Raw genomic sequence first — 9,990 nt, 5'->3', positions numbered from 1 at the left:
TATGTTGAGAGTTAGAATAACGTTGCTCGCATCTATCGACCAGCAACATTCTAACCAAACACTAAGTTTTATGCTAGCAGTTTGAAAAACGGATCAAAAAGGAAAGTAAAAGGTTTTCTAAAAAGAAGCTTTTTCAACTCCTAAGAGGCAGGAAAAACCTAGTTTTTCAACTAGCCTAAAAATCAAATTTTTACGTCGATTTTACGCCCTAAACTTGTGATCCTGACTATCAAACTAATTCCTAACTAATAAAGATGAAAAGTACACTGCCCTATCAAGCATCAATGGTGTATACAAAATCCTCACAAATCTCTACTCAAGAACACAAAAAGTCTCAGAACTCAAAAATAGTATGCATGGCATCTCAAAGAGTTTAAAAGACAAAGAAAATTACCTGGATGAAGGTTGGAGATTCTGAAAAATAGAAGCTTTGGGTCTGTAGGATCCTCGGCAGGACGTCTAAGACTTTTGAAGCTCTAAATTCTGGGATGAAGTTCTTGAGAGTTCTTGGCAGAAAATGGTGAGTAAAAAATTATAGGGTGAATGAGGGGGTTACTTATAGAAGCCGAAGTGTGACAAAAAGTAGCAATCATGACTTTCCCTTTTTCGAAGCATGGGGGAGTGTAACAGCCGTCAGGGTGGTTTCTTGAAAACTGAAAGGGCTTGATTAGACGTGATTAGGTCATGGTTTTCAAAAACGCACGAGGGCTCTGACAGATTTCGTGGGGCATATGAAAGGTTGTTTTCCTAAGTTTACTTATTGCCGGTCGCAATAAATAAACTTGGGGGGCAAATGTTATCCAAAGAATAGGCATGGATGACGTGGCTGACACCTAGCAAGGTTCTGTTCGACTATCGACCAGGGGAGTACTCCTGGCGTAACGTTGGGACTTTATATACGACCAGCTTGGTCGTATACTCCGTATATTTTGAGAAGATCTTATGCAATTATAACGATATCCGGGATTATCCCCCATAATTCTTGAGTATCCGATTATTTAGGAAAGAATATCTGTAACTGATTCATGTAATCCTTCTTAAGCCTATAAATAGATAGAAATAGCTCAAGGAATGGACTTTTGACTGATTTAAGTTTACGCTTTACTAGAGAATTGGGGCAATTATCTTACGATTGTATTATTCATCTCTCTCAGGTCTGTGAAACTCAGAGAACCCTAGTTCTTTGATCACTCCTTTGAGAATTGATATCAATAATAGCTTAAGTGGACGTAGGTCATTACCAGTTCTTGGGGCCAAACCACTATAGCTTTGTGTGTCGTTTATTGTTTTTTCCATTAGATCTATTTCAACACTTCACATCACATCAAGCATTTGACTCCGTGTCAGTTGACCAAATCGAGGGTCAACAATTAGGAAGTCTTCAAGCTTCCTGGTAGATTCATAATAATGCTACACTCACTTTTCTCTGGTGGTACTGCTGGGTGATTCGTGTCCATTGGTGCACTTTGATTACTTGTAAGGATATGTCGACCCCTTGGGTTCTTGCTATCCTTTTATGTATTTTAGCGCGCGCTTATTATTATTTTTTTTTTGCGAGAAGCGTCCTTCTCTTCATTAGACATAGTACTATTTTTGCAAGCGTCTTCTTTGAGACCCTTTTTGCAAGCATCTACTTTGAGACCCTTTTTGAGAGCGTCTACGTTGAGACCCTTTTTGCGAGCGTCTACTTTGAGACCCTTTTTGCAAGCGTCTACTTTGAGACCCTTTTACGATTTTTGAGGTGATATCCCCTCATGTCGGGACTTCTATGGCTAGATGGTCCTCGTCCAATTTTAAACTTGGTCAGCGACCCCTCTAGCATGACGTCCCTTTCTATAAGGACTCTTCAGACGTATCGGTAGTAGGGCGACTGGAGGAAGGTTCGCTTTCTTCAACATGCGAGTCCTTATGGCCCTCTTCCACCCGTATGTACTTTTGTGCTCTTTCGAAGAAATCATCTAAATTTGAAACTTCTCTTTTGAGCATGCTATCCCATAACTTGCTTCTTGGATAAACTCCGGATGTAATAGCCATCTTGAGCTCCGCTTTGGTTAAACTCCCCACCTTTGTTGCTTCCATATTGAACCTATGGATATAGTTCTTCAGACTTTTATTTTCGCCTTGCTTTATGTTAGCGAGGCTGGTAATTGGCATAACATAATCACAGACCACATGGTGCTGCTGAAGAAATTCGCCAGAGAATTGCTGCCATGATTTGATTGTTCATGGCCTTAACCTTTTGAACCACTTGTATGCAACACCTTTTAGTGTAACAACAAAGAAATGACATTTTGCTCTGCTGTTGACCCCTCTTAACCTCATCAAGTTATTGAAGTAGTTACTTTGGGTTCGTAGTACCCTCGTATGGAGTCATGCGAGGCTCTCTGAGGTTGGCGGGGATTTGCTCAGCCTGGATCTCCCTTGTGAAGGGCGAATCGTGGTCAAATTCTTCATCATTTCTATGCCCCCCAGGTGCGGTGATAATCTTGCCATGAGGGTGTTGCATTTTAATGTCTAATTCCCTCCTCTTTTTGCATAAAGAGTCTTGCAGGTTCTCAGGCTGATCCCTTGCCTTCTTCCTCGGGGGAGCCGTGGGGGTGCGTTTCTTACTTCTGACCTCTTCCCATGGAGCTCTTCCCTTAGGCCAGAGGGCGCCTCTTTTGAGGTGACCTCTGCTTCGTTCTTACGACCATCGTCTTCCCTTCGCCTTTGCTCCCGGGGGCATTTTGTCGGCCTAGGTCCCTCATGGTACTTTGTCTGGGGAGTTTTACTGCTGGAGATTCGGGTTCTCCCATCGTTTGCAGGGACAGTATTTTCCCCTTTTTCACGCTCCTTCTCTTTACGCTTAGGAAGGGGTATGCTTGACTTTCCTTGCAGGAGGTCGTTTAAGACTTCCTGTATGTTCTCTATCGTGGTTTCTAGCCTTCGAGTCTTTTTATGCAACTCACGAATCTCATCCTTGTAGAAGCAAGTCCTTGAGCCGGAACTTACCGAGTGTACTCGGGGACTCTTGCCTGGCCTGTGCGTCGAGGGACCCGAGTCTTGGTAGCCTGAGCATGGTGCCACCGGGGACCGGGGATATGGGTACACTGGCGGCTTTGAGTAACCTCCGTCGGGCTGGACAGTCGGGGACGATGCTTCCTTCTCCTCCCCTAGGGGAGGACATTCCTCCGGCCTATCTCCATGCCCAGGCGGAGGAGGGTCTTTCCTGGAAGCCCTCATTCGTTCTCTGTTCAGGTGAACCTCAACGTCTTGTAGCTGCCGCAAGCGTTGTGAACGCCTTGGCATCTTTCTTTTCTGGAAGTGATGAAAGAACGTTGGCTTGATGCTTGTTCTTCCCACAAATGGCGCCAAACTGTTGACGGTGAAATCTCGTCAACGATGTGAGGTTAGAAAACTAAGACTGTATTGCCAAAGGTATCTTAGAAGAAGATGGAGAAAACTTGAAAGAGTAAATATGCAGAACTACAATGGAGTTGAAATTGTATATTACTTAACAGCCTTAGCATACAATCAATTTTCCAACCCCTTTTCTGGAGGGGTGATGATGGCTCCCAATACATTGTGGTCCCGGGGGATAAGATTGTACATAGGTACATTGTCAGGGTAGTGGCACAGGTCATGGTGGAGCAGAAGGTTATGGTGTCGGCCTGGTACATAGTCAGAGGTATGCATGTAGTGCTTCCACTCTCTGTACAAATCCATACCTCCACTACTTGTAGGACATAGATGTCATGGTCATGCTTCTGTCCTCCTCATGGTCGTACGTCCTGCACCCGTACACGTATGGGTGCTTTGTACCTGATGGTTATGCATGCGTGGCATGTGAGGGTGCAAGGCCCAATGTAGTGCGAGGTGTCACGGGCCGGCTATTTGGGTACTCCAACTAGACGGAATGTGCGGCACTTGCAGACTCTTCAAGCTAGCAAGTCAGACTACAACACACACCTACAGGCAAACAAACTCAGCGGTTAGCCACATACACATCTCGGATATGCAACAAGCAATAACGAAGTATGAGCAAGCACAAAGCAAGTCATTCCTAGGAACGTCCACACAACACAAAGCACACAACAAGGCAAGTGGCACACAATGGCCCAATGAAGATAACAAACAAGCAACAAGGAAGCACATAGGGGCAAGTATGGATAAATGTTATTTCATTAATATATAGCCTTGATAAGGCAAGGGAGTACACAGCTTTGGCCCCTATCTACTGATGGCCATGGTGCTTCCCTAAGTCACCAGGTCACCTCCCCCTAAGGAGCCTTCTAGGGAAATAAAGTTTTCCCAGGAACATATATGATTTTTGTCTGGGAGACATATGCAATATTACAAAACTGCCACTACCCTATCCCATGAGGTTGATTGGTGCAAGACTTGACTAATGATCAAGCACCAAGGCATGCTCATTTACAAAATGGCCCCATGTGGGTGTGCCAAAGGGGCAGCACACCACACTCTCCCCCACTCAATCCTTCGGCGTCCTCGACAAAGTAGCTTGTAGATCTTCAATCTTCTGCGTGAGCTTCTTCAAGTCTTCCGCCCTCTCCCAGCTGATCTCATCATCTGCGAGCCCCTTCCATTTTACCAGATACTCTTTATGCTTTTTACGGTCAGTGGTGATCATCCTTTCCGCCAAGATTTCTTCAGGTTGACGCTTGCTCCTTGGCTGAACGATGACTCCTCCTCTGGTTGACTGGTTGCGCTCTGGATTTGCTGGATCTTCATGATACGGCTTCAAGTTGCTGACGTGAAGGACCGGGTGTATCTTCATCCAAGCTGGTAGGTCGACTTTGTAGGAAGTTAGGCCAACTTTTGAGTTGATTGAGACCGGACCCTCGTACTTGCGAACGAGTCTGATGTCTTTGTCCCCTCAGAATCTCAACTGTTCGGGCCTCAGCTTGATTAACACTAAGTCACCTGCTTTGAAATCCAGTGGTCTGCGCTTCTGATCTGTCCACTTCTTCATTCTTCTTGATGCTTTTTCTAAATAAGCGCGGGCAATCTCTGTCATTTTCTTCCAGTCTTTTGTGATGTGAAAGGCTCGCGGGTTCTGACCGCGATATTCATCCACTGTGTGGGGCAACAGTGGTTGCTGTCCATTAACAACTTCAAAAGGGCTCTTATTCGATGAAGAACTCTTTTGAGAGTTGAAGCAAAATTGAGCTACATCGAGTAGTTGCGGCCAATTCTTCTGATTGGCATTGACAAAGTGGCACAAGTACTCCTCCAACATCCCGTTGAATCTTTCTGTCTGCGGATGGTAGCTCAAGGAAATGTTTAGTTGTGACCCCAAGAGATTGAATAGTTCGGACCAAAAGGTCTCAGTGAATCTTCCATCTCGGTCACTAACGATGTTCTGGGGCACTCCCCAATATTTGACAATATGCTTGAAAAATTGTCTGGCTGTCTCTTCTGTCGAACAGTACTTCGACACTGGGATGAATGTTGCGTACTTCGAGAATTTGTCCACGACCACCAAGATCACACTTAAATCCCCTGTCTTTGGAAGACTGGTGATAAAGTCAAGTGACACACTTTCCCATGGTCGGCTTGGGACTCGCAAGGGCTCCAACAATCCAGGTGTCTTGTTCCTATCGACCTTGTCTTGCTGACAGATGAGACAGATCTTGGTGTACTCCACTACATCATCTCGCATTTGTGGCCAGTAGTACCCCTGCTTCAAGAGTGCGTGGGTTCTCTGCCACCCTGGGTGACCTGCCCACAGGGTGTCATGACACTCGCTTAGTAATGTCCTTCGCAAATCTCCAGCTTTCGGAACATACAAGCGCCCCCCTTTAGCCCACAGAAGATCATCCTCCACCCAGAACTGGCGAGTCTTGCCTTCTTTTACGAGCTTCAGGATGGTCCTGACAACTGGGTCTTTCTCCAGGTTTTCTTTGATGCATTCCTTGAGTGGAGTGTTCACCACGCTAGCCGACAAAATAGCCAAGATCTTTAGAGTCGCCAACTCCGCTTTGCGACTCAAGGCATCAACTGCCTGGTTCAAGCATCCTGCCCTATGCTCAAAACGAAAGTCGAATTCCACCACAAACTCCTGCCATCGAGCCTGCTTAGGGGTCAGTTTTGGCTGAGTAAGGAAATGACTCACAGCTGCATTATCCGTCTTCACCACGAACTTTGACCCCAGCAAGTAATGCCACTACACTTGCAAGCAATGTATAACTGCGAGGAGCTCCTTCTCCTGGGCAGTATACCTCCTCTCAGCTTCAGACAGCTTGCGACTCTCATATGCGACCGGGTGGTCTTCTTGTACTAGTACCCCTCCCAGAGCATAATCTGATGCATCTGTCTGTACTTCGAAGGGCTTGCTAATAGTTGGCAAAGAAAGAACAGGATCCTTCATCATGGCTTCTTTCAAACTCCTGAATTCTTTAGCACACTTGTCAGTCCACGCCCAAATCACACCCTTTTTCAGAAAGCTCGGTCAAGGGTGTCGCCCTTCTTGAGTAGCCGTCCACAAATCGTCTATAGTAGTTGGCTAGGCCCAAGAAGGAGCGGAGTTCTTTCACGTTTGTGGGGGCTTTCCATTCCTAGATTGCTCTCACCTTCTCCAGATCCATACGAATTCGGCCACGTTCCACAACATGGCCTAAGAACTTGATGCTCTCCTGTGCAAACGAGCATTTCTCGCGCTTCACATATAGCTTGTTCTCTCTCAACTTCTAAAACACTTGAGCCAAGTGTTCTTGATGCTCTTCAATCGTGGCGCTATAAACCACGATATCATCCAATTACACCACCACGAACTTATCTAGATACTCGTGGAATACTTGGTTCATCAGTGTACAGAAAGTAGCAGGTGCATTTGTCAACCCAAATGGCATTACTTGAAACTCAAATGCTCCATATCGAGTAACACACGTTGTCTTTGGTTCATCCCCACTTGCAATCCTCACCTGATAGTAGCCCGATCTCAAGTCCAACTTTGTGAAGTATTTGGCTCCACTTAGCTGGTCGAATAAATCAGCGATCAGAGGGATGGGTTAGGTGTTGCGAACTGTCACCTTGTTGAGAGCCCTATAGTCGATGCACAGTCTCAAGCTCCCATTGTGCTTCTTCTGGAATAGCACAGGGGCGCCAAATGGCGCCTTCGACGGTCTGATGAAGCCTGCCTCCAATAACTCTTTTAATTGCTTCCTCAATTCTTCTAGCTCAGGGGGTGCCATTCTGTATGGCGCTTTTGTTGGAGGTTTCGCTCCAAGCACCAGCTCTATTTGGTGATCAATCCCCCTCTTTGGTGGCAAGGCTTTGGGGAGTTTATCTGGCATCACGTCCCCATACATCCTTAAGACCCTAGTAATTTCTAGTGGAACAATTTCTTCCACTACTTCCTTGAACACGGTGGGTACAGCTACATAAGTGGGCTCCTGCTTCTTTACACCCTTCTTGAACTGTAAAGCTGATAGAAGCTTTACACCAGGGGGTGGTTTCACCTTTGCAGGCACCATTGAAGGAGTCTCTCCCATTATGAGTAAGCTTCCAGTGGCAGGAATTGGAATGGCACCTTTCTCGGTTAGAAAGTCCATTCCCAAAACTACATCGAAGTCATCCATATGGACGACCACCAAGTCAGTCTGCCCCTCCCACGTGTCGATTCTCACTTTTACCCCTTTAGCCATGCCAGTTGTGGCCAAGGCTTTGGAGTTGACCGCTTTCATGCGGCCTGCATCTTTCTCCAGCTTCAGTCTCAGTCGCTTTGCTTCAAGTTCAGAGATGAAGTTGTGGGTGGCGCCAGTATCAATCATCACACTTTTGGCAGGCTTGTCATTGATAGTGGCATCCATGAACATTAGGCCTTTCCCCAGGGTCTTCTTCCCTTTCTCGCCATGCTTCTTGAGAGCGTTCAACAGGCGGACAACGCCCATGTGCGCGTACTCTTCGTCTTCCTCTTCTCCTTCCCCCTGTTGTTCTTGGCCAATGAGGGCATTCAGTTGGCCCCTGTAAGGGCAAACTGCCGACTTATGTGGGCCTTTGCAAAGCCAGCAAGCTAGCGGCTTCCTCCCTGCAGCAGCATCTGTCCCACTGGAAGAATTGGACTCAACTGTCCTCTTCTCCCCCCCACTCTTACCCTGCCAGGACTTCCCAGACTTCTTACTCCCAGCGTTACTTGAGCTGGTTGGAGGAGTAGCCCTTTTCGGCAGGCTGCTCTCCAGAGTGTAATCTGTTAAGCATTCGGCAGCAGCTTGAGTGGTGGCCAGATCAGACACACGCTGCCTTTGAAGTTCTTGTTTGGCCCACGGTTTCAATCCCTCGAGGAAGCAAAAGAGCCTGTCTACTTCGGACATGTCCTTTATATCGAGCATCAGTCCCGAAAATCTCTTTACATATTCTCGGACTGTCCCGACTTGTTTGAGCTCTCTTAACTGGCGACGAGCTATGTAAGCGACATTTTCTGGCAGAAATTGCATCTTTAATTCTCTCTTCAGGTCTACCCAAGATGTGATGGTGCACCTGCCATTCTCTATGTCATCATACTTGGTCCTCCACCACACCTTGGCATCCCCCGACAAATACATGGTAGCCATGGCGACCTTTCCGTCTTCCGAATCGGCCCGCACGACTCTAAAGTAATGTTCCATGTCGAAGAGGAAATTCTCCAAATCCTTTGCGTCTCTGGCCCCGTTATAGGGCCTCGGCTCGGGTACTTTGGCTCGGCCATACTCCATACCTATCGGCCCTGTTGCAGGGGCATTCCCAACCGCTCGCATGGTCAGGTTTACCTTGGCAGATAGCTCAGCCATTTCTTCTCTGAGCATGCTAACTGCCTCTTTGCAGTCTTCTGTCGTGTCATTTATGGAAACTTCTTGTTCCTTCAGCATGCACTCCACTGCCGCGATGCGCTCTTCCCACCGAGGGGAAACAGAAGTACTTGTTGGAGTGTTTCTTTTCTCCAATGCGATTATTCTGGATAGGAGAACATCATTCTCCTTTTCCAACGTAGCTATGCGATTGTTTGCATCAGACGATCCCGAGTCCTGACTTGCAGAGGAAAGATCCCTGACCCTTTCGTCCAGGCCATCTAGTTCCCCTAACCGCTTCTCAAGAGCTTCGATCCTCTGAGTGTTGCTCACCATAGTATGTTTTGCCATGCGCTTTCTAACCTGTCTTTGATACCAACTGTCACGGGCCGGCTATTTGGGTACTCCAACTAGACGGAACGTGCGACACTTGCAGACTCTTCAAGCTAGCAAGTCAGCCTACAACACACACCTACAGGCAAACAAACTCAGCGGTTAGCCACATACACATCTCGGACATGCAACAGGAAATAACGAAGTATGAGCAAGCACAAAGCAAGTCATTCCTAGGAACGTCCACACAACACAAAGCACACAACAAGGCAAGTGGCACACAATGGCCCAACGAAGATAACAAACAAGTAACACATAAGCAAGAAGGAAGCACACAGAGGCAAGTATGGATAAATGTTATTTCATTAATATATAGCCTTGATAAGGCAAGGGAGTACACAGCTTTGGCCCCTATCTGCTGATGGCCATGGTGCTTCCCTAAGTCACCAGGTCACCTCCCCCTAAGGAGCCTTCTAGGGAAATAAAGTCTTCCCAGGAGCATATATGATTTTTGTCTGGGAGACATATGCAATATTACAAAACTTCCACTACCCTATCCCATGAGGTTGCTTGGTGCAAGACTTGACTAATGATCAAGCACCAAGGCATGCTCATTTACAAAATGGCTCCATGTGGGTGTGCCAAAGGGGCAGCACGCCACACGAGGCATGACAGGGTACGAGACCCTTGGGTGTGCGTCGAGGCGTGCGTTGGTGCGAGGTGCCTGCGAGGGTACGAGACCCTCAGGTGCATGAGGCTAGCGAGGGTACGAGGGTGCGAGACCCTCGAGTGCGCGAGGCTCCGTGTGGCATGGTGCGAGGCGCTTGCGAGGGTGCGAGACCCTCGGGTGCGCGAGGCTCCGCGTGGCATGGTGCGAGGTGCAAGACGCTTG

The sequence above is a fragment of the Humulus lupulus genome, chromosome 3, assembly GCF_963169125.1.
Source record: "Humulus lupulus chromosome 3, drHumLupu1.1, whole genome shotgun sequence".
Lineage (NCBI taxonomy): Eukaryota > Viridiplantae > Streptophyta > Magnoliopsida > Rosales > Cannabaceae > Humulus > Humulus lupulus.
This window is presented reverse-complemented; position numbering follows the sequence as displayed.